At 58.6% G+C, this 24,684-nt stretch overlaps 1 protein-coding gene across 2 annotated transcripts in view; it reads left to right on the top strand.

The window, feature by feature from the left end:
• Tfeb (transcription factor EB) overlaps positions 1-24,684 on the top strand; it is a 38,761-nt gene that overhangs the window by 1,072 nt on the left and 13,005 nt on the right. The window contains exon 1 of one of the 2 annotated variants that reach the window (XM_005389690.2): positions 20,637-20,787. The exons of the other annotated variant lie outside the window; for it this stretch is intronic. The gene's annotated coding sequence lies outside the window, so the exon portion shown is untranslated. Of the gene's footprint in view, positions 1-20,636; positions 20,788-24,684 lie in introns of those variants that run through there. 2 annotated transcript variants of the gene reach the window in all.

Raw genomic sequence — 24,684 nt, 5'->3', positions numbered from 1 at the left:
TCTGCGCCCGCCCTGCCCAGTCCCGGCCCCGCCCGCCCTGGCCTGGCCCGGCCCCGCCGTCCTCGCGCCGGTCTGTGCCGGGCTTGGTTCCGCGCCGACAGTTTCTGGGCTCAACTTGAGCGCTGCGCTCTGGCGTGGCGCTCGCTCCTTGGGAAGTGTCGGCTCATGACCGCCGGCTCCCGCTCCAGAGGGGGTGCGCGATCCAGCCGGGGACGAGGCCTCTGGGTCGTGGCCCTGGGCCCCTGCACCCGCCTGGCCAGATTTCACCTACCCAGGCCCCACACTCTTGGGTTTCTGGAGTGAGGAGGGCCAGGCCCTGGTTTCCTCCAGGGCGGTGGGGCGCAGGCCCGGCTCTTTGGCCCAGGCCCTCCAGACAGACCCAGGGTCAGGGCAGGACGCACGCAGTCACCCCGGGCCGTGCCCTGGGGGAACTCCGTCTGCGGAGTGACAGCCAGCGTTGGTTACTGGCCCGGAAAGGCGCGAAAGGGTGGGGTGGGCTGCCTTGGGGGCCCTGCCTGGTAGTCCGAGGTGCACCCCTGCCTCAGTCTCTCCATTCCTGGGGGAAGCTAGCAACTCCCAGGGCGCCTTTCTGCCTCCTGCTGGCTGCTGAGGCAGGAGGGCTGGGACTCAGAAGGGGTCTTGGCCGTTTGGGGTGAGAGTGCAAAGCTGCTTCCCCGAGGGGAGCCAATGTAGCTCAGTGCGCACAGCCTGAGAGTTGCGGGCTGTTTTGTCCCTAACCGGACCTGTGGGTTGGAGCCAAATGCAGACCCAAGTCGTGGTCCCGGGTCCCATGGAAGGGATGGGGGCTGGAGCGGAGGACAGCTCAGGCAGGCCCTGAAGCCTAGGAGAGCCAGCAGGGCTTTGGAGGGCTGATGGGCCGTGGGGCAGTCCCAGGGGCCAGGGCAGGCAGGAGCCCACCCCTCCCTCAGCCTGTTTCCAGGAAGCCCGGGGCAGGGGTCTCGCTGCTGGCCCTGGTCTCTCCCGAGGCTCTGTTTATGACCCTAATTGCATTATTAGCCAGAGTTTATAGAGTTACTTAGCACCTGCCCCCAAGGGAGTGGCCCAGCCACCCCCGGCTTCTGTCTCTTTTCAAAGTCAACAGGTTTCTGTAGGCAGCAGGGGTTTCCCCAACGCAGCTGCCCTGGAATCCAGGTTGGGCCTTTGTCCTGGGATGGAGGGCAGTTGGCACTTGGGGCCTGGTGAGGGCTGCCCGGGAGGTGACTGTGGACGCAAGGGTGGCCTCCCCTGGCAGGGGCAGGGAGGGAGTTCAGGTTCCCGCAGCCGCAGAAGTGTAGGGGAGCCAGGAGCAGTAGGACCTGCTCGTGGACTGGGTGTCCTGTCTGGAAGGAGGGAGTAGAACGTGTTGGCCTCCCGGGCCATAGAAAGGATTAAGGGCCTGCCGTACCAGGTACGTGGTGAGCATGGTGGTGCTCTGTGGGGTCCATGTTGTTGGTGCAAGTTTGGCTGTGTGCTTAGATGAGTGATATGTAGATTTCTCTGTGTAGATATGTGTATCGACTCAAGTTAACAGTGACACACTGTTGTGTTAACAGAACATTCGTGTCTGTATGCTGCCCTAGAACATACAATAATAAAAGGGAGTTACAGGCAGTAGCTGCCAGCCACGATTGTGTGTTAACTCTTTAAATCGAGGTAGGAATTACCGTTTTTGTTACACTGATCCACATGGCTTGGAAGTGGCAGGATTGGTATTCTAACCCAGGTCCAGCCAACTCCAAAGGCCGTGTTCTTGGTCCCTAGCAAGGACCACTGTAAGAGGTGGGGGTGTGGGGTCCTTCTTTTCTCAGTTCAGGGCCAAACCTGGCTTTTGGCTTCTCTTTGTAGCTGCTGACACAAGGGACCCAAGGGCCTGGTGAGACCTTGTCCTGCCTGGCCAACAGAGGGGCTGGGTCCAGAGAGAGTTTTTGGGGCCTCTTTGGAGACCCCAGACAGTCCAGGAGGGCAAAGGCATCCCTTACTGACGGTTGGGGGTGCCCGGCTTGGTGTCATGTTCCTTGCCGTCTGGGAACCCATGGTGATGGTGCCATCAGGCACTTCCTTAGTCAGATGTGGCATCTTTGGGTAAAAAAGGGGACCAGCAAAGTCATAAGGGCTCCATGCTGCCTCGACCAGCTGTGTGGCTATGCAAGTCCCCTCAGCTTGGCCTCAGTTTCCAAATCTGTGAACCCTGATCCATGCAAACCTTCTACTGACCCTTCCCCAGGGCACCAGGACAAGGTCCAGGCTTTAGGATGGGGAAGATATTGGGGGCTTCCTGGGGGACTGTTGGAGTCTGTGGAGTGTGCCTTTAGCCAAAGGCTGGCCTCGACGATGCCACTGGGCTGTTTTTCTTGGGACAGAACCTCAGCCACATGTACTGAGCCCCAGGCCAAGTGTAACCCAGTCAGGGTGCGTTGTTGACACTGTGGGCTTGGGGTCAGGCGGCTGGGGATCCCAGATCTGCCGCTCAGCACTGTGTGACCCTGCAGAAGCTGCTTAGCCCCTCTGCCTTGGTTTCCACACCTGCAGAGTGTAGATCCTCGCGGTCCCGACCCCGTAGTGCTGCAGCCACAGCCAAGTGTGTCCCTGCACGGAAGCGGACGCAGCTCTGAGAATAATGTGGCGCCCGCCCTGCAGCTCATTCATGTCTCTGTTTCCCGTTGTCAGAGGGGAAAGGAGTAGAGATCTGTGGGCCTGAGCTGGCCTCCCCTTGAGTCTGAGGCCCTAGGGAGTAGCACCTTCCACCCGGCTTTGCTGACTCAGTGGCCGCAGTCCCTCCGACTGTACCCGCACGCCCCAGTCGCAAGACCCTGGCTGGGTCTCTTCATGTCATGAAATAGCTTAGGGCACTTGGTGATGCCGGGGCATCTCCAGTGCCCCCACCTTGACCCTGGCTTTCTTTAGGGAGCATCTGGCCTGGCCGCTTTCCACCTCCTGTAGCTGTGGCTGTCCTCTGCCACTCCTCCCCACTGCACCGGAGATACCATCTCCTTAGCTGTGATGTCACCGAGGGCAGATAAAATCTCTGCGATAGGGGAGGATCTGAGACTTATCTCACCCACAGGAAATGCTTTGCTGTGGGGTGGCCGGGGGTTGTGGGTGAGATCAGAGGGCAGCAGAGAGTGGCAGGAGCAGCACGCAGCGTCACGACGCCGGCTTCCTGCCCTGGCTCTGGGCACAAGGGGGAGAAAGCATGTCCAGCCGTCTGCCCTGACCTGCTTTCTTGGGGCTACTTTGTCAGCTCTTCTGCAGGGGGCTGAGGTTCCAACATGGGGCGTGATGTGTGGCCAACCCAGAGTCCCAGCCGCCCCACAGATGCCTCAGGGCAGCTGCCCCTGTTTCTCCTCTCCCCATCGAGGGCCTGCTTTCCAGGGGCCCAGGGTGTTGTCCTTCTCCCTGCTGGATTTTACCTTCACCTGGGAATCTTACAAAATGCATTTGCACCCCAATCCCTGGCATTGATGTCAAAAAGCAAACCTGGGCAACCCTACACCCATTCTTCAGAATATAGTTCTCAGGAGGGAGGAGCTGCCTGGCCCGCAGAGCAGGCCCCACTCAGCTGTCCTGCTGGTCCACAAGGCTGGAACCTGTGTTTGCTAGTCTCCGAACACAGACTGCACCGGGACAGCCACCCACAGCTGCCCAGGCACCCTGACTGTGGTGTTGCCTTAGATTGCTATGGTCCTGTCAGGCCTTTTGCCTTCAGGGGCAAGAACTTCTTCTGAGGCCATTAGTGTCCCATCCTCCAGCTTCTGTGTAAAGCTCCGTGAGTTAGTCTGTTTTGTGTTGCTGTAATAAAATACCAGAGGTGGGATAAGTTTATAAAGCAGTAGGGTTTGTTTTAGCTCACAGTTCTGGTTGAAAGACATTAGGCCACATCTGGTGACAGACATCTTGCTGGCAGAGACCTGAGATGGTACAGGGCTTCACATGGCCAGAGATAGGAGTGTGTGTGTTCCTCTGGTCTCTCACTGTCACCTTCTCCTCCTCCCCTTTTCTTTCTTTCCTTTTTTTTTTTTTTTGACAGAGTATCACTTTGTAGTTCAGGCTAGCTTTGAGCTCACTGTGTAGCCCACGCTGGTCTCAAACTCATAGTGATTGTCCTGTCTCAGCCTCTAGAGTACTGGGATTACTCTGTGGCATGTGCCACCACTCCTGGCTCACCTTTTACTTATAAGCCACTAGGATGCAATCATAGGGTCCTACCTTGGGGACCTTATCTGTGTCAATCACCTCTGAATACGATGGTGAGGTACGGTTTCTACCCTCATAATATCTCACAGTGGTGATTAAAAGTCAACATAGGGCCGGGTGTGGTGGTGCACCCCTGTAATTCCAGCACTCGGGAGGCCGAGTCAGGAGGATTGTTTTGAGTTTGAGACCAGCCTGGGCTACAAATTGAGTTCAAGGCCGGCCTGAACTGCATAGCAAAACCCTGCCTCAAAAAGACAAAAACAAACAAACAAAGTCAGAATAGGAACCCTTGGGATGTTCAAACTGAATCCTGACCACAGTTTCTGTTAAACTGACTGCTGTGGAACTGGGTGGTTCTTGGGCCCTCTGTTTGAGAGAGTGCTTAAGGAACAGATGCTGCTTAGCCAGCTGCCCAGCACTCTGGGAGGCTGAGGCAGGAGGATCAAAAGTGTGAGCCCAACCTGTGCAAGCTAGTAAGACCTTATTTTAAAATTAAAAAATGAAGGGAGCTGGGATGCAGCTCAGTGCAGAGGTTCGGGGTTCATTCCCCAGTACTGGAAAATAAAGGAAGAAAGGAAAGAAAGAAGAGAGGAAGGAAAGAAGGGCTGCTTGATTCAGACAGAAGGAAGGGGACAGAGGACAGCGCGGGAAGGACCCGCAGAGTGGTGCTGGAGTAACAGAGCAGGCATCACAGTGGCTTCTGCCTTGGATCAGGTAAAGCTATTAAAGGCCCTTCCTTCATGGCTTCCTCCTGCCTTGTCCAGGGCCAGTAGTGGATCGCCATGTGAATCCTGATTCTTCTTTTTTTCTTTTTCTTTTTTTTTTTTGTCTTTTTGAGGCAGGGCCTCGCTATGCAGTTCAGGCTGGCTTTGAGCTCACTTTGTAGCCCAGGCTGGCCTCAAACTCGAAATGATCCTCCTGCCTCAGCCTCCCGAGTGCTGGGATTTCAGGCGTGCATCACCATGCCTAGCTGAATCCTGATTCTTATTACCCACGAAGAGAAGCTGTCCTCTCCTGTCCTTGCCCAGCGAGGTGCTGGGAGGGCAGGTAGAGGGTCCCCATAGGAGAGGGCCCTGTCTTCATCATCCGCTGGTGGTCCTGGGCCCTGAGGGCACTGGCTGGCTGGGAAACCAGGAGTCGGGGAAAAGCACAGTAGGAGGTGAGGAAGCGGGGGACAGGTCCTTCAGCTTTGGGGTCTAGCCCGGAGATGAGTGAGCGCTCCAGTGTCTGCCATCCAGACGGGGGTCCGTTGCATTTTTGGTCCTGAAAGAGAGCCTCAGATACAGCACAGGTGCCATAAATCTTTGGGCAGGTAATGAGCGAAGATAACCCCACGCTGTGCTCAGAACTGGGGGCACAAAGAACTGCTTTGCCCCAGTCTCACTCTGAGGGGCATCGCCGTCTAATGCCCAGGACCTCATGCACAGCTCAACAGAGTCCCCGGCCCCTGCCTCCCGCTGTGCTCTCCCAGCCCCCGCCCGCCTCTAGATGCAGGCCTGGCGTCTGGTGGCGGCATGGGGCACAGTCTCTTCCTCCCCTCGAAAGGTTGCCAGCACCCCCACCCCCGTTGTGCCACTGGTCTGTGGGGTGGGGCCTGGCGTGTTTGCGCCTGCTTGCTAAGGGAAGTCACAGCCTGTCCTCGGCCTTGTTTATAATTGGTTTGGGGACAGCACCTGCTCAGCCCCTTGGAGTCCCTGAAGGGTGTGCAGTGCCCAGGAGGTGACACTCTATACTGTCCACCCCCCGCGTCTCTCGTCCCTCCCGGCTCTAGCCAGGTGTGCTCAGCTGCCCGCCAGGCCTGGGGCAGCGTGGGCTGGCTCTGCCGGAGCGGCTTGGGGTGGCGGAGCTGGGAGTTTTGGCCACCAGCCGGTGCTGTCCCTGTGTTGTCGGGAGCAGAGGCAGGAGTGTGGTGTCCAGGACCAGGGACCCAGCAGTCCAGAGCCCCGTGGCCTTCGGCAGCATTCCAGCCGCGGGCATGTCCTGCTGGCCTCGCGGGTGCCCAGCGCTGTGCTAGCCAAGCGGGGCGGGTGGGAATGAGGGCAGGGCTCAGCCCAGCCCGGGAATCTCTGCAGAGGACAGAGAGGCTGGCAGCGGAGGCAGAGTGGGATAGCACACGGCAACAGACACACAGCGCCTGCGCCTGGGCTTGGAATGCTGTGTGGCCTGCGGGGAGGGCCCTGGGTCCTGCTCAAGGAGACCTCGGTCTGTGTGGCCCTCGGATCCCCAGCCCACACTGTATGTTTGTGTCTCTGTCCTGCCCTCTGTCTTCTCGCCATCCTCTTTTTTCTTTTTCCGTCTCCCTCCTTCTTTTGGTATGTTCAAGGGGTGACTGAGGTGCCTTGCTGGAGTCAACTTCCAGATCCTGCTGGCGGGGGCTGAGGAGCAGGCCAGCAGCGGGGGCGGAGGCCTCCGCACAGCCTCGAGCATCCCCACATACTCCAGACCTGTGACTAATTATAGGTTATCAGCCAGCCTTTTGGGCCTAATTATAGTATTTTTCAAAGCCAGGTGTGGGAAGAAAATATTAGAGCTTCTGTGTATTTATATCTCCTCCCCCCCCCCACCTTTTTTTGGTGCAATCTAGTACAGTTGCTGAAAAGAGCCTAAATATATGTGCATAAAAGTGAACCCCCAGATAACCACCTCCTGGAGGAAGAGGCAGAATGTATTTTGAACCCTAACATCAACGTGTGTGCCCTCCCCAGCAATAACCATATCCTGACTCCTGTGATAATCAGCTTAGGACATCTCTTTATCGTGCAAACAGAGGTAACCACTATCCTTACCTTTACGATAATCAACTCCTTGCTGCTCCTTATCACCCAGCCTGCTGTGTCTGCGTCTCGGCTGTGCTGGGCCTGACTTTGAATTTAATACAGAGGAAAGACACAGAATGTGTTCACGCCAGGATCATGCCTTCCCCATTCACTAGTGAAGCTATGAGATTGTGTGTGTGTGTGTGTGTGTGTGTGTGAGGAAGTGTATGTGTTTCCTAGTGCATTGGTCCCTACATTCCTTCCTGAGTGTATATAATTAGGAGTGGAATTGCTCAAGCACAAAGCATGCCACACGTAGCTCAGCGTCAGGAAATATTTTAAGTGGTTGTACCAATTTGCTCCTCCCTGGTGATGCTTGCCCTAGATCCTTGTCAGCGCTGGGTGTTGTTAGTCTGTTTAATTTCTGCTGTGCTGGTGAGAAGCAGTATCTCACCATGGATGTAATTTCCATTTCCATTCATATCTTTTTAACAGATCTATTTTTGTATGTATTTGCTAACATGTATAAAAATTTGTGTATTAGTGTAGACAGTTGGCCCTCTCTGCCCATGGTCTCTGTGTCTGTGAATTCAACCAACCTCAGACTGAAAACATTTGAAAACAAAGTTACATCTTACAGAACACATAGAGACTTTTTCTTTGTGTCCTGAATGATACAGTGTAACAATACAGTGTAAAAACGCAGTGTAACAACTTTATGTCCTGACTGGTACAGTGTAACAGTCATACAGTGTAACAACTTTCTATCCTGACAGATACAGTCTTACAATTGCACCAGGTATTGGAAGTCATCTAGAGAGAATGTAAAGTGTATAGGAGAAGGCACACGGGTAATACGCAAATACCACACCATTTTATATGAGGAAGTGGAGCACACATGGATTTCAGGATCCACAGGGAGTCCGGGAACCCTTCCTCTGGGAATATCAAGTGATCATTGCTTATGCAATTTCTTTTTTTTTCTTTCTTTTTTTTTTTTTTCTTTCTTTCTTTCTTCCTTTCTTCCTTTCTTCCTTTCTTCCTTTCTTCCTTTCTTCCTTTCTTTCTTTGTCTTATTCAAACAGGTCTCTCTATGCAGTTCAGTCTGGCCTTGAGCTCACTCTGTAGCCCAGGCTGGTCTCGAACTCATAACGATCCTCCTGCTTCAGCCTCCTGAGTGCTGGGATTACAGGCGTGCACCACCACCCCCGGCTACTTACGCAGTTTCTGAAGAAAGAGGCATGCATTGGGAGTGCTGAAAATTTTTTACTGATAAGAGTCTATGATTAAAATACTTGAAAGACCACTGTAATGTTAAATGCAAGAGAAGGTCTGGCACATCACCTGAGGGTGACAGGGTGACACTGGGGGGAAACCTCAAGTGGTAGCGCCGGGCAGGGATGCAGCCTCTTCCCAGAGGGCATGGAACGCGCAGAGATCCGCCAGCCTTCAGGCCTCTTGCCTGGCACATCTGGAACCGGTGTGCCAGTCAGTTTAGCACCAAGCAGGCACCTAGCTTTAAGTTGCTTCCAGAGCAGTAGTTCTTACACAGGGGCAATTTACTACCCCTGAGGGACATCTGGCAGGGCCTGAGGCCTGGCTGGGGGTCCCACTAAGCACCTAACGCACAGGACATCCGCCCCTGCAAAGGATGATCCGGCCTGGGTGTCTGGGGTGCGGAGATTGAGAAACTGATGTAGAGAAAGCGGCAGGAAGGTGAGATCTGCCGAAAGCTGGCTGCCGGAGCCCGGCCTCCTTGTCTGAGCAGTAGGGGTGGCCCTAGCACTCCTCGGGCCCGGGGCACTGTGGCGGGGCTGGGGAGAGGCTGGGCGCCCGCTGTTTGCAGAGGGCCCTGGGATGCCGTCTGCAGAGGCCGGCTTCCTCTGGCAGGCTTCCCTGTCCCCTGAGCTGGGGGCCTTGGCCTCCTGCTCCCTGAGGGCCCCTGCCTTTTGATGAGGGCTGCAGAAATGAGGGGCTCTCCGGGAGCCCTGGGGCCCAGGCAGAGCCGCTTCTGACTTTGTCCTTAGCTGGATGTGAGTCCAAGGCTGTGGGGTGATAAGAGGTGCTTATCAGTTCCTTATCCGAGGCCTCACTGCAGGTCCAGGCAGTGGGGTGGGAGCTGGAGGTCAGCGCGGGGGCTCCGCGTGCCCTTCGTGCCCCTCAGGGTCTCTGTCCCAGGGATGGCACATGTGGGGCCACAGCCTAGGCCTCTGCCCTCTTGGTCCGGGACTGGCTCCCCCCACCCACCGGCCTCTACGTTTTCCAGGAGCCTTGAGCAGCTGACCTCTGCACACTCCCTTCCTTCCTGAAACAGGTTCCCTGGAGAGGCCCAGTAAACCATAAACCCAGTGAGGGCCGCTTCGTGCTGCCTGCCTTTCTGGAGCAGGGTGGGTCCCGAGCAGCTCAGGGATGCCCCTGGAAAGACACATAAACTCAGTCTCCCCCCACCCCCGCCCGGATGAGAAGCATCGTGGTGGCAGAGGACCCAGGCAGAGGGCACAGGTAGCCCGCACACAGTGGCTCGGGCCTGCCCACAGTCCCCACCTGACATGTGGCAGCCCATTTGGGGGGCTACAGTGAGATAGTGGAGCAGGTGCCTGATGCGGGTTCCAGGGCAGGTATCAGGAAGGTGGCAATGGCGGGGTTCACTGAGGGGCTGGAGGAGGCGTGAGTGAGGTTTAGGCCACACTGGGGCTAGGGGACTCCGCCCTGGCGACATCCATGCCTGTGTCCCCTTCCTGGTGTCTCGGGCCTTGGGCAGCTGGGAGAAGGCCCGGCTGGTTGGTTGGTGGCCTGGAGCCTGGGCGGGTGAGATGCGCGGCTCTGCCTCAGGCGGGCTGTGGGTGGGTGCGAATCCTCGGGCCACATTTGCAGCCCCCGAGGGATTGTGCAACTTCCTCCCCGCGGAGGTGCAGGGGGCTGGGTGACAAACAGGGCTGGGGAAGATGAGGAAACGCTGTGGTGGGGCGTGGTTCTGCCCCAAGCTGAGTACCCAGGGCTTTCTTCTCCGGCTGCCTGCAGGGGAGCTGTGCAATGTGTGCGCATGCGCAGGTGTGAGCGAGGAGGCGTGGGGAGTTGGGGAGCGAAGGCGCGCAGCACTCAGGCAAGGCGCACAGGGCTCCAGGAGAAGAGCAGGGGCTGGGAGACTCAGGAGTTGTCAGAGTGAGGCTTGGTTTCCTCCTCCTGCAAGCTGGTTTCAAGCTGCTGGAGAGTTCACAGACCCAGCACTGGCCAGGTCACTGCAGAGCCCATTAACATCGGGCTGAGAGCCTCCCGCCCGGGTTCCAACCCCGGCCCTGCAGCTCCCCAGCTGTGTGAGCCTGGCAGGTCACTTGCCCATCTGTAAAATGGACTTGACAACTGTGTGCCCACCTCGTGGGTTCATTATGAGGATTAGAGATCAGAGCCCAGCGTGGCAAGTAAGGCCCCCTCCAGGTGAACGTTCAGCTGTGTGTGGGATGCTTGTGTGTAGGCTGGGGCTGGGGTCACAAGTGCATTCACTGTGACTTCCTCCAAGCCGGGTGCGGGGAGGGAATGTGCCCAGGACTGATTTGAGAGGCCAGTTTCCAGGAAGTTGTGGGTGGCTGCCAGCCTACTGAGCACACAGCTCAGGGGCTCAGACTTGATCTCCCATGATGGAAGGAAGGGTCGCATAACTGGAGCACCTACTGTGTGCCAGCTCTGTGCTGAGACTTTGTGTATTTGCAAACTTAATCTTCACAGAAACCTAACACACAGGTCTTTTTATTACCCCATTGTACAGATGGAACAACAGAGGCCCAGAGAGGCTGAGTCTGTCCTCCTGGGGTTACTCAGCTTGTGAGTGGCAGAGTTCGGCAAGGACATGGTTTCTAGATTCCGACTGCCAGGGTTCAAATCTGGGTGGCACCACTTACAAGCTGTGGGCGCCTAGACAGTGGCTGGGTCTCTCCGACCCTTGGTCTTGCTCTGTGAGAACTCAGTGGCTGTGAAGTGCTTCATACATAGTGAACCCTCCACGTTACCATCCTGCCTGCAGCAATGGCCTGGGCTGGTTTTGGGGGCTCTTAGGGCCTGGCCTCAGCTGTATGACACTGCGTGCTGGCCTGTCCCTCATCCCTCTGGTGAGGATCAGATGGAGCCAGTGTCCTGGGTGAGCTGGGAGTGACACGGCCAGAACTGCAACTCCCTGGGTTTGGGCCTCTTTGCTCTTCCTTGTCTCCTGCTGATGCCCCCAGGGGCTCTAACTGGTGACCCCAAATCTATGGCACTGTCTCTGAGAAATTTCTGTGGAAGGGTTTCATGGCCACACATGAAAGTATGGGAGAATAGGAATAAAAACAAAGCCCAGAGCTAAAATAGATGGGGTGGGAGATCCGTCAGAATGTGCAAAGCCTTAATTAGACACGTGGAATACTGGTTTATTTATTTTTTCTTTCTTTGTTTCATTTTTCTTTCTTTTTTTTTTTCTTCTTTTTTTGGTTTTCTGAGGCAGGATCTCCCTATGTAGTTCAGGTTGGCCTTGAACTCAGTATGTAGCCCAGGCTGACTTCAAACTTTTGGTGATTCTCCTGCCTCAGCCTCTCAAGTGCCAGGATTACAAGCATGTGCCACCATGCCCAGCCAGTAGGGGGTTTTTCAGATATATTGCGTGTTGCAAGTTCGAGACCATCCTGGGCTACAAAGTGAGCTCAAGGCCAGCCTGAACTGCATAGCCAGACTCTGTCTCAAAAAGACCAAAAAAAAAAAAAAAGATATATTGCATGGCATTGTAAATATAGCAAATAGGAGTGTGTTGTATATCTCAAAATTGCTAAGATAGTACATTTTCAACATTCTCATACCCAAAATGATAAGCATTTGAGGTGAGGGGTGTGTTATCTTGATTTAATTATGTATTCCTCATTGTATCTATAGATCATAACATTTGTAGCCCATAACTATATACAACTATACAATGTTTTTGTTTTTGTTTTTGTTTTTGTGAGACAGGATCTTGCTAAATTGCCCAGACCGGGTTCAGATTTGTAGTCCTGCCTCAGCCTCCTAGAGTGTTTGGATTACAGGCAAGTGTGGCTGCACTGGGCTTACACTTTTTTTTTTTAAGTACAGTGGAGGCTGGGGTGTATGAGGTAGTAGTAGGGTGATAGGGTAGTAGGGTGATTGCCTGGTGTGTATGAGGCTCTGGGTTCCATCCTCAGTACCAAGAAGAAAGGTAAAAGCACCAAAGTGAGTCCCCCTGACGGCGGGATTTGTCAGAGCCTTTCGTTTGCCGACATTCGTTGGACGTCTCCAGTTCGCTGTCCTGGTGCGCCCCAGGGTATCAAGGACTGATGCTGAAAGTCCCACTTCCAGATGGAGAAATCAAGGCCTAGAGGGGATCCTAGGAAGGGATTTTCCCAGGTTGAGCAGCTACTCATAGCAGAGCTGGGGCCAGGCCCAGGGCCCAGCCTGAGACCCTCCCCCACCGTTCTGGGAGCACCTTGTGCAACTGCTCCCCCTTCCCGAGGGCCCCTCTTCCGGCTCCCGCATTAGTGTCCTGGTCCCTTGGGCAGGCTGGGGATGGCTCTGGGAGACACTGGAGGCTGATTTCTCCCAGCCCAAGGGCCCTCGAGATTGTTTTTTCTTTGGCCTTAACTTCTGGTCAGTGTCTGTGCTGGGTTGGGAAAGTGTGGCCCGGCCCCATGGGAACGTGCCGTGCTGTTAGTGTTCACTGCACACGCAGGTGCCCACGGGCCTGACTTTCTTATGGTTGCTGGGGGCCACAAGGACACGGAAGATGGAGAGACCTCTGCTGTGGGGTCTAGCAGGATCTGACTCACTCTGAGTCAGTTGCCCCTCTGTGCTGATGTTCAGGGTCACCTCTGGGGTCCCGCTTCCCAGGTGAGGCTCCGGGGGAGCTATGCTGAGGTTTGCCTTGCTTCCTGCTGAGATGTTACTGTAGGAGTTGGGGAGGAGGCACAGGCCTGATATCCCAGCACACTGGAAGGCTGAGGCAGGAGGATCGCAAGTTTGTGCCCAGGCTGGGGAACTTAGCAAAATAAGGAGACTCTGCCTCAAAATAAAAAGAGAAAAGGGGCTGAGGGTATAGCTCAAAACAAAGGCCCTAGGTTCGATTCCTAGTATAGCCAAAAAAAAAAAAAAAAATTGGGCAAGAAACAGAAACAGGTGTCTTGGCCAGGTCTGCCAAGACGGGGTGGTTCTCCGTAGCTCCTGCCTGCTATGCAGTCCCCATCCTGCAAGGCGGGGTGCTGCACACCCAGTTGGTGCCAGGAGTGCCAGGGGCCAGAATCCCGGCCCACTGCTGGCCACCAGGCTCCGGCGAGGGGAAGGAGAGGAGGTCGAGGCCCCTGGCCGTAGCACCTCCCTCCTGCTGTGCCCATGGTATTCTTAGCACTGACTGCAGAGCAAGGCTGTTTTTAGCTGTGTTTCTAAGTGTTGCCAACATCTGGCGCGGCTGATGCTGGGAAATTCATCAGTCTCTGTGCCTCCGTTTCCTCATCTGTGTGATGGGAGGGTAGTGTTGCGAGAATCACGACACAAGTGCACGAAACGTCTGAGTAGGAAATGCCCTGCGGTCGGGGGGTGGTGGTGGCATTAGGAGAAGCAGTGTTGTTATTAAGGATGGCCCTGTCTGTGTCAGGGTAAGTTGGGCAGGAGGCTTCTCCGCTTTTCTCTGGAACAGACGTGGTGGTGATTTCCACAAGGCAGCTGCCTGGGGCCAAGATATGCAGGCTTGTAACCCCAGCAGTGTGGGACGCTGAGGAAGGAGGATCCGAGGTTTGAGGGTAGCCTGGGCAATTTAGTAACTTAAGCGCTGTCTCAGAACCAAAAATAAAGAGGGGTTAGGGATGGAGCTCAGTGCAAAGGCCCTGGGTTCAATCCCCAGTACCAGCAAATAAAACAACAATAACAAAAAAAACGACAACAAAACTCCCAGAACAAAAGCACAGGTGGACAGGAATCCGGGCTGTGCCGCTCACGGGCTGGGGACTCAGGCAAAGACTTAATCTTTCCGAGTGTGCGTTTTCTCATGTGTGGAGGTGGTACCGTCTGGGCCAGAGGGAGCGATGTGTACATGGGACTTTGAGGGCTGGGACTCCATGTCCTGGGAGGACAGCTTGACTTGTGTCCCCAGGCCCGAGCTCTGGGAGACAGGCCCTCACCTGCTTGGCCCAGGGCTGTGATGGGAGGAGGCCCTGTCCACTCCTTGAGCCCCAGGAGCCTTGGCACTGTCTGGGGGCGGGGCCTGGCGCATTTTGTCTGCAAACGAGGTCCTGCTGCTTCGAGAGTCATGTGGGACGCTGTTGTCCTGAATGCTGTGCTACGGCTGGGATTTGGACGCAGACCTGGCCGCTGTGAGTGCCGCCTTGGGGACCAGGCATGCTGGGGACAGTGGCCGGTCCTGGACCTGCGCTCGCGGGCAGAGGGCAACAAGTTCCCCGTGCGGCACTGGCCGGACCCGGAGCTCCGGAGTGTTGGGAGTGAATGAGACGGTGCCTCTAATATAGCGAAACCCCGTGTGCTCCCTGTGATGGCCGAGTCCTCAGAGCAAGGTTGGCCGAGCCTGGCCCTGCTGGGCCTACGGGATGTGCTGGGGCCTGTTGTTGCTGCGCTGGGATGGGTGGGGGGGCGTCTGTGGATGTTTGGGGATGGTGTCTGACCATCCAGTTGCGTCCCCTGGGGTCACCGCTGTGACCTGTGTGTGGCCTTTGGGGAGTGCAAGGGGTGGGGGGGGCGCACGCTGGGTGTGACTGGGAGCCGGGTATGACGGCCAAGGATGGTGCCCCAGCTCTGAGGAGGTGGAAGTGATTCAGCCACCAGCTGAGGTGTGGATGCCCGGCTTTCCCTGCTGCCCGTGGGTGCCCTCGTGTCCTCCCCATCCCTGACCTCAGCCCCTGCTTCCCTTCTGCTGGCCAGTGCTCCCACACATACTTCTGGGGGCTGCGATACGGGGGACTGAACCCAGGGTTTTCACACTGAGCTACACCTGAAGCCCCAGATGCTGGGACCCGGCCGTCCCTGCCCACAGAAAATGGCAGGCTGAGGGGTTGAGGTTCAGCAGGAGGCTTCCTGCTCAGGAGGAACAAGACACCTCCACCTGCCGCGGCCCTGCCCGCCTCTGCCCTGGCTGCAGCGGGCCCGGCTGGTGACTCATTCCTGGGGTGGGAGCCAGCACCTCTCCTGGGCACCCCAGGGCCCTGGTTCTTGGAGACCTGTGCCGAGCCCAGGCCTCACGTGTGGGGAGGGAGAGCGAGGCCTCTGCATGGGGAAGAGGTCGAACCCAGACCCCCGCGCCTTCTCCTGTGGCCTCCCTGTGGGCCTTGCCCACTATTGGTCCCCCACGCCCTCAGAGTGCTGCCCGGCCAGGCCTGGACTGAGAAGCCCCTGTTGTCCCCTGCTCTTCTCAGGCTCTGTGGGCACAGGCTCTGCGTGCCCACCCTGCGTCGGCTGCTGCCTGGGATGGGGGAGGCCCGGCTCTCTCCTGGGACGTGAATTCTTGGCCTGACCCCAGATGCCGGCTGCCCAGCCCCGCCGCTGGGGGAGTGCTGGGTGCACACACAGCCCATTGTGTGCCTGGGCTTCATGCCCACTGCGGGCCTGGCGCTGGCTCTGCCAGCGACGGTGGCTCCGTGGACTCCTCGGCAGTCCCCCTGCGGGGCCTGAGGAAGGGAGAGCGGGCTGGGGGAGGGGCTGTTGGTGGTGAGAGACCCGCCTCGCTCACAGATGAGAAACGGAGCCTTGGGGCCCTCGGGGACCTGTCAGAGGCTTCCCTAGCTCTCAGGCCAGGGCTGCGGGAAATGCCAGGCTTCTTTCCACAGCCTGGCTGGGAGCCCCCTGTGCCAACGCAGGACCCCAGGGAGGCCTCTTTTTTCTTTCCTTCTCTCTCTTTCTCTCTCTTTCTCTTTCTTTCTTTCTTTCTTTCTTTCTTTCTTTCTTTCTTTCTTTCTTTCTTTCTTTCTCCTTCCTTCCTTCCTTCTTTTCTTCCTTCCTTCCTTCCTTCTTTCCTTTGCAGTGTGGGGGATTGAACCCAGGATTTTCACACTGAGCTACACCTCCAGCCCTCTTACTGTTTATTTTGAGACAAGATCTTACTGTGTTCTCTAGGTGCAGCTTTAACTTGCAATCCTCCTGCCTCAGCCTCCCAAGTGCTGGGATTACAGGTGTGCACCACCACACCCGGCTTGCTTGAGGCCTCTCTGTGTTCCTATGCTCCTATTCCGAGAGTTTGGCCTGTGCTGCCCTTTCCTCAGGTTGCCCTGAAGCCAGGAGAGCCTGCTGGGGGCAGCTGAGTTCCGGTTGTGACTTTCCTGCCTCTGCCTCATGCCCGAGGAGAAGGTACCCAGGCGTGACCCTGTGGGGTCTGCCTTGCTATTGGCTTCCTGGCTCAACTTACCTCAACAGCCCAGGGCCTGGGGTCAGCGGGAATCTCTTCCTCCCTCACCCTCGCTGGTCCCTTGCCCACACAGGGCCCAGCTCCCATCTGTAGTACCTCAGTCCTCTTAGCAAAGGGACTGGGCCTTCTGGAGCCAGCCCGATTGTGAGACCTCAGGGCTGGCTGGAAGTGGATACCTAGGCCGGCTCCCGTTAGCCTGCCTGCGCCTCAACTGCTCCCCAGGCTGCCGGGCCTCGCTCCCTCGGTCCACATCCTCCCCCCAGCAGGTAACACACCTTTGTGCGAGGCCACAGGAGGGTCATGCCCAGCCCGGGCGTGTGAGCCGAAGGGGCCCTTCTGGGTGTCTGCTACCTGGGGGTGTCGAGGAAGAGAAAGCCTGAGGCAGCCCTTGGGGAGCCCCCTGCTAGCTGGGAAACCATACAGGAAGCTCTCGGTGCCTCAGTTTCTCATTTGCAAAGTGGGGGCACTCACTGGCTGCCCACTTCCTGTCAGGTGGGGCAGCCACGTGAGTGAATGCGTGACGAAGCCCTCGGTACTGGTTTTAGTGGCGATAGCGGGGGTGCCTCGGTCTGGAAAGAGCGCAGTAGGTGACGTCGGCGGGTGATGGCTTCCCACGCTCGCGCCCCGTGGCTTGGCCCTCCCTGTGTTCCTGTGCCAGGCGCAGAGCCTGGATCGAAGCCGATTAAATGAATGTTCTCAATGGGGGCTGCCGAGAGGGAGTGGCAGAACCTGCCAGGAGGAAGCGGGGACAGCTGGAGGCTGAGACCGGGCTGGGTGGAGTGAGGGACCCCTCGCTGCGCCCCAGGCTTGCTTGGAGGGGAGCGCACCGGGCACCTTGAGGCCCGCAGCGTGGCCTTGATCCGGAGGGCAGCGACCTCTCTTGGTTGCGCTGTCTCTTTTGCTTCTGCTTCTTGCTCCCACGGTGCCATTTCCTTTCGTCACTTCTCCAGAGGCGAGGAATCCTTCTCTCTGTGCTTCTGCTTCTGCTGTTTAAGGCTGACTCTCACCCCCGCCATCTGCACCCAAGCACCCGCACTCTTTTCAGATCCTACTCCCTGGCATCCTGGTCTGTGTTTGTTTGTTTATTTGACACAGGGTCTCCTTATGTGGTGCAGGCTGGCCTTGAACTCATGGCTATCCTCCTGCCTCAGCCTCCCAGCGCTGAGAATATAGGTGGGCATGACCATTACGGGGCATCCTGGTCTGCTTTCCTCTGGCTTCCCTTCCTCCCCCTGGCCCTGGACTGGCTTCCACAGCAGGAGTTGGCAGAGACGGGCATGAGGGGAGCGGGGTCCTGGCATGGTGTGATGTACGGCGGGGACTAGTGCAGTCGCTGAGCGGATGCCCTTGCTCTGCCACAGCCCTGCCGTGCTGCGAAGGCTCGTTAGAGGATCTCACTTTGCAGCTGTCAGGATGACAAATGGAAACGCAGGTTGCATAAGAGATAAATTAGGAAGTGATGGCGTCTCGTTTTCTTGTTTATAAACTTAGTGGGAAGGGACGTTGATCTCGATGGAAACCAGATTACAGATAGCTGTTGTGTCTCTTCTTTCTCCTTTCAAATATCCACCAATCCATCCATCTCTCCATCCGTCCATTCATCTACCCGTCCATCCGTCTGTGCATCCATTATATAAGCCATCTAGACACTGATTCTGTCCATGGACCCCCTCCCTCTTTCCATCTGTCCATTATTTATGGCCATCTATCTGTTCATTGATTGTAGCCATCCGTCCATTTATCTGTCCATCCATCCATCCATTATATTCATCTCCCAAATATTTATTGAGCCTGTTCTGTGCCAGGCACTGGCCTGGATACTTTACATTTAACCCTTCTTGAAACTCCAGGGTGGACCTTGTCCTCGTCTTACACAGAGGACACTAAGACCCCAGGAAGTTACGTATATTGTTGAGGGTCACGCAGCCAGGAAGTGACAGCTCTGAAATCCAGTGCCACCTGCTCCAAAACGCATGCGCTTAGTGTTGAATCACACAGCCCCCTTGCTGTCCCACGCTGTCCCCGTGCCCCCTCCTGAGACTGGAACGTGACAGTGGTGTTGGCGAGTGCACGGGCACCCAAGTTCCTGGGGTGCCAAGCCCCGTTCTCCTCTAGCAGCAGCCTGCATCCTGATGTCGCCACCGCCACCCCTGGCCTCGGGTTCCTTTCCACCTGTGGCCCTGGCAGACCCTTAGTTCTCCTGCCCACCTCCCTGGCTCTGCTTCTTCCCGTGGTGGGGGGAGAAAGTTCCACATTCCCATTTGCCCCTTCCTGGGTCTCCCCAGGTGCCCGCTTGGGGCTGAGGAGCAGCTGCCTTTGCTCCGGCCCTGTTAGGGGCTTCGCTAAGCTGTACACTTGGCTGCTCAGTTTCGGGTCAGAACCGTCCCCCGGCCCTGTTGGCTGACACAGGGACTGCAGCGTGAATGGCTTATCAGGAGGCGACCTGGGGCGCCTGCTAGAGCAGGGTTGTGGGCAGGGCGAGGGAGGAGGCTGGTGCAGCGGTCGCTGAGGAGCAGGGCATGTGGGCGCGCTTGGCTGCATCCCACTGGGGCCTCGAAGTACCCAGGGAGGGGTGGTGGGGTCTTCGCCATGGGGAGGGCGCGGGGAAGTGCTCAGGCAGGCGGGCGGGGACCAGGTGTGCACAGGGTACGGGCAGGGGTCACCGCTTCTGTCAGTCCCCGCGCCCAGGCGGTGGGGTGCTCTGCTCTGCCCAGCCCTCTCCGGTCCGTGTGGCTTCCCCCGCAGACCTCCACCCAGGCCCAGGTGTCCAGCAGACACTCAGGGAGTCTGAACAAGAGGGGTCCCTGAGATACACAGTCCAGACGCGGTGCTCACCGCACACTGGGAGCTGGCTGTGCTCCCTGGCCTCGCCCACCCGGCGTCCTTTCCTGGTGTGCTGGGTGGCACGTGGCGGCGCCGCCCAGCCCCAGCACCCCCAGGCTGTGATTGCGGCCGTCCCTGACTTCCTTTCCCCCTGCCTCTTCTCTGGGTCCCGTGGCTGCCATGTGGCTGCCCATTGGTCGTGAACGGACCTCCTGGAGCCGCCCTCCCCCACCCCGCCACCTCCATCGGAACAAGGTGCTGCACACGGGCTCTGGGGGGCACCTTATACCGACAGGGACACGCCTGGCAAAGGTTGTGCGGGTCCCTGACCCCTGCATGGGTCCTGGGCCGGATCTCCAGCCCCCTTGGCCCTTGGAGGCAGTGGCAGGGGTTCAAAGAAGGAAGTGGTATGAGGTTTGGCCCTGAGGGGGCTGGGCAGGGTGGGCCTGGCTGTATGCTCCCGCTGCAAATCGCTGGGCCCCAGCAGCCACGCTGCATCCCAGAGGCTTTGACGTCTCTCCAGGTGCCACCTGCACGGCCCCCACCATGCCTTCACCTCCAAAGTGGGTGAGCAGGCCAGGGTGGCGGGTGGAAGTGTGTCTGCCTGGGCTGGCCAAGCTCCGACCTTCTCCCCTGTGCTGGGAGCATCTGCTCCCCCTGTGGGTCAAAGTGAGCCCCATCCCATCTCCCTGTACCCCCTCTGCATAGCAGGTGGCCGTGCTTTCCCTGCGGGTGCAGGTGTGGAGCAGGAGGCTCTGACCGGTGTGCAAGATGGGGCTTTCCCTTTGGCACCTGCGGCCGGTCTCACCTGTGTGGGAAGCTTTGGAGCTGGGAGCGGAGAGACAGGGAGACAGAACCGCAGGGAGAACAGAGACGCGGACACCCCGCCCTGCGAGCACGTTGCCCAGGGCGCGATTCTTCTCTGTCCTGGCAGGGGCAAAGGGCTTCTTGTGGTAAAGCATGGAGAAGGAGGAGACGTGTTTGTGGGAATTTTGCCCAAATCCTTCATCCTCCTCTCATTCCTGTGTGCAGTCCGGGGAGATGCAGCAGGCGGGAGGCCAGGACAGAAGCCTGGGACGTTGCTGTGGAGGTCATTTCCAGGGTGGCTTTTAGGGCAGGTGTCCCCTGGCCTCTCCAGCTGAAGAATGCCAAGGGGTCCTGGGGACAGCAGGAGCAGTGACACCACCAGTGGCCCCCTGGACCAGGTGCCACTTGGATCTTCCAGAAGCAGCTCCTGGCCGGGCAGGCAGGGAGGGGGCCCAGCAGGGTGGGGCCGGGGCGGGGGAGAGCGGCCCGAGGGTCGGTCGCAGTTCTGGGCTGCTGCCTGTGGCGTCCGAGGAGGCTCGGTTGGTCTGAGAGTGCTGGTCCTGCCCCCACCCGGCGTGAGTCAGAGCGAAAGCAGAAGCTGGCAGCCTCTGCGCCGGGTGAGGTGAGGCAGAACTGCCTGTGCTATTTTGGAACCCGGTTAATTCCCCTCTGCCTCCCCCGTCTCTGGACTCCCACCCCCTCCTGCTCCCCGGCACCCCGTCTTCCTCGAGGGACCGTGGGATGGGACTCCACGTCCCCTGGCAGAGTGTGCAGGGGATGCTGATGTCTCCCCTCGTCGGACTCCTCTCTCGTTTCTTGGGGTCGCCCTGGGTGAGTGTGGGGGGCCCAGCCTCCGCCCACAGGGAGTTGGCAGGCAGGGTGGCCTGGCAGATGCCCTCGGGCTCCCAGCATTGCACCCTGGCCCAAGCACCACCCTCGCCCTGCCCATCTTTCGCCACTCTCGGGCCAGCTGTCAGCTGTCCCCAGTGCCGTGCTGACAGCTCAGGTGGGACCCCTCCCGGCAGTGAATCCCAAGGCTGGGAGGGATTTCCGGGCCCGGAGGAAGATATTTCGGGACAAGGGCCTTTCCAGAACCCGTGAAATCACACACCCTCCCACGGCCCCACTGGCCCCTGGTGCAGGGCTCCTTCTTGGGCATCCCAGGCTGCTTGGGATTCATTCCACATCTCAGGGTTTCTCTGGGGCCCAGCAGCCCCACTGCAGTGCTGACAGAGGTCAGTGGGGCGTGAGCTGCTGGGGAGAGGGTAGAGGGTAGAGGGAAGAGCGTCACCTGTCCACCGCTGGAGTGGACCAGGGTCCCTTCCTCTCCTGACAGAAGCTGTGTGGGTGGGGACCAGGGGCTTGGCCACTGCCCTGTGTGTGTGCCTGGGAGATAGGCACAGCGTTCGCTGTGTGTGGCCGTGTCTGGGGGACCTGAAGGTCAGCAGCCAGTGTGGTGAACGCTCGTGTGCAGGGCTGGAATCATCAGACAGGTGACAGATGAAAAGCTGGGCCCTCGCCAGCCTCAGATGAGGGGTTGTGGGTTTGTCATTGCTCAGGCGGGAGGGGGGCAGGCAGGGGGGAAGAGTGGGCCCTGTGCCCCCAGCCTCCTGTGTGACCAGGCACACGTGCCCTTGAGGTGGCCAGCTCCATGCTGGAGCTGTTCTGGGTGCCCGACAGCATGCGTGTGGTGAGGAGTGAGTGTGTGCGCCGGGATGTTATGGAGGGGGTAGGTGTGTCTCGAATAGTCTGTCTGGGCCAATTTTCCCAGGGGCAGCATCTCAGCTTCTGGGCTGTTTCCCCACAGACAGTGACTGTCTCCCTGTCCTGCTTGGGCCAGGCCCAGAGAGCCCTCTGCATGGGGTGCAGACCCTGCACCCTGCACCCCACGGTCTGGCCCCTCTCAGGCCTGGCCTAAGAGGCAGGGCCCCTTCTCAGGTCGCAGTGGGCTCAGAAGGGCCTTGCGGGTGGTGTAGGTTCTCTTCTCCGAGGCCGGCACCTCCCTGCTGCCTCCTCCCACCTGTCACCAATTTCATGCTTGGAACTCAGTGACCAAGTCCCCTGGAGGCTACAAGTTACTTTGCCGTGCCCACAAGTCTCCTGGGTGATTTGTGAAAGGGCATCTCTGACTCCCTGGGTCCGGGCTGGGGCCCGAGAGTCTGCGTTTGTAACCGGCAGCCGGGGTGGGCGGCGGGGCTGTGCTCTGAGCAGCAAGGGCTTAAAAGGCCCCCTTTCATCTGCTGCGGACCGGATGGACAGGGTCAGCAGGAGCTCACAGGAACTGACGCTCTGGCACTGCCCGCTGAGTGCTGGGCACAGCACCTGTCAGCTGCTCTCGCTCCCACCTGCACGGAGGGGTGGGCACTGCTGCCACTGTGGTCCAGTGGGGAAACTGAGGCTCTGAGCGGTTGGGTGCTGCTCACAGTCACGTGATGGGTAAGAGGCAAAGCTGCATCCGAGCTTGGTCTGTCGGGTCCAGAGGTGCACGAGCTGCATATGAACCCCACTGTCTTCCAGACTCAGAGCCATGAGGGAGCGGGTGGGGGGGTCAGGTGCCAGGGCCAGGGACCTCGGTGCATGGTCCTGGGTGGCTCGTGGGTAGGATGGAGGCCTCAAAGGAGGAGGAGGGCCTGAATGGAGAGGAGCTGGGGAGGTGGCCGGTGCTGAGGTGCTGAGCAGGCCAGGATCCTGCCGTGTCGTCCCCCACGCCCGTACTGGGCTTAAGACACGCGGGCCTGCTGCAGACAGGCTCCTGTGAGCGGCAGATGCCACGCGTGTGCCCATGCAGCGGCACCAGCTAAGGCTACTGGTTTGAGTCAAGGAGAGGACTGTGAACTTCATGCTCCCACGGCTTCCCTCCCTGCCTTTCCTCTGTCCTCCAGTGCTTCTTTCAGAGCAGGCCCTGGGCGCTCCGGTCAGAGATCCGTGGTGTCTCAGGTGCTTGGAGGTGGTTGAGACTCCGCATGATGGAGCCAGGCAGTGACTGAACCCCAGGGAGCCTGGAGGGGCGGTGGGCAGTGAAGGCGGGGGAGCCCCAGGAGCAGGGGTGGGAGCCAGGCACTAGTGGGGTCAGGGGTGCTCTGTGAACCCTGAGCCTGGCCGGGGAGGGCCAGGTGGGTGGCCAAGGCACTGGGACCCTGAGGTGGTTAGCAGCTGACTCAGGTTGACAGACACTGGGAGGCCTGGGCCTGAGGCTGGGTTTGGAGTACAAGAGGCTGGAGCGCAGGCTCTTCTCCCCTAAGGGGATGGGAAAGGACCTGAGGCCCCAAGGTCCCCACAGCCCTGGGGCTTCTCGGGGATTTGGAGTTGGGGGGACATTCACAGGCCTGAACTGTGCATGGATCTTGCAGCCACAGCCCCGCGGCCTCCCCAACAGGGCTAGAAGGAGCCTGCACCTTTTCAGCCCTGTGACCCAAGGGTGGTGGGGTCCCTGCCAATGCAGGCCCCCCAAGTGCACTCCAGCTGTGGGAAGGCATTTGTGCTGAGGGAGCAGAGTGCGACCCTGGGGGCAGACTTACTCCAGAGGGGCCGAGCTTCCGGACCATAAGCCCGTGATGGAAGTCTCCAGCCAGGGAGCAGCCTCCGAGGCCACAGGTGCAAAATGTCAGACAGGGGCAGGGCAGGTCCACGGGGGTGGCTCAGGTGGGACAGGGACACTTGTGGTCCCTCCTGTAAGGGGAAGACGAAGGATCCCCCTGGGCTGGACATTACCACACTGGGCCGGCACCAGGCCTCCGTTCAGGTGGTCTCGGTTCTGTCGCAGCATGCCAGGCGCCTCAGTGACATCCAGATCTGTGGTCCCTGGGCTCCAAGGCCCAGATCCTCCTGGCTGTTTAACAGGAGAATGAGGTGGCCTCAAGTCCTGGGGCATCTGGAGGGCCTGGGAGTGCATAGGCCTCTCCGGGGGCCTCTGTAGGTTCCCTGAGGGGGACATGATGTGGGGCAGCCGCCTGTCTACATGGGATCTTCCCGTGTCTCCAGCTTTCCCGTCCCTGCTGGGCTGCTGTTGGTCACCTGGAAACCCTGGGCAGGAACGCCCTGCCCCGTGCTCCCGCAGTGCGACTGGACGCGTCACGTCACCCTTCTGAGGCTCGCTGTCCTCCCCTGTGGTGTCGCTTCCTTGAAGCTGGGCCCTGGTAGATGTCAGGAAACAGCTAGAAAACAAAGCGGAGTGGACACAGCCGGGCCCCTGCGGGGGCCAGAGAGCCCAGGAGGGAGTAGAGACAGCGGGTTCAGTGTGTGGCGGGGCCGGGCGCCCCCAGGCCTTTCTGCCTCTGCTCCCCATGCCTGCCCAGTCTGGACCTTCTCCCCTCACTGGCCACCCATTCCTGGGACCTGGGGTGCACGGGCCTGGGCTGTGGGAACTGGAGGCCGCCCCTTCCTCCACCTCCTGTGGGGCTTGAGGTTGAAACACAGGGTCCGCCCGCGCCCCTCCGCCCCGCAGCCTCCTGCATTGGCTGGGTGAGGCCTTCGTACGGAGCCTGCGTCTCTCTGTGGTGCGGATGCATGACTTCGTCATGTGGTTCCCTGCTGCTTCCCGGCTGTCCTGGCTGCAGGAAGGTCCAACCAGCACAGGCCGAGGGCGCCCCCTCCGCAGTGTGTTGCTGGGGTTACGGATGTGCACCCCATGCCCAGGCTGGCTTTGAACTCACCATGTAGCCCAGGCTGGCCTCCTGCTTCTGCTTCTCAAGCCCGGGGGTTACCGGTGTGCATCCCATGCCCTGTTCA

Source organism: Chinchilla lanigera, unplaced genomic scaffold, assembly GCF_000276665.1.
Source record: "Chinchilla lanigera isolate Chin_1 unplaced genomic scaffold, ChiLan1.0 scaffold00036, whole genome shotgun sequence".
NCBI classification, from domain to species: domain Eukaryota; kingdom Metazoa; phylum Chordata; class Mammalia; order Rodentia; family Chinchillidae; genus Chinchilla; species Chinchilla lanigera.
The sequence above is the reverse complement of the archived record's forward strand: the minus strand, read 5'-3'. Positions and strand labels throughout refer to the sequence as shown.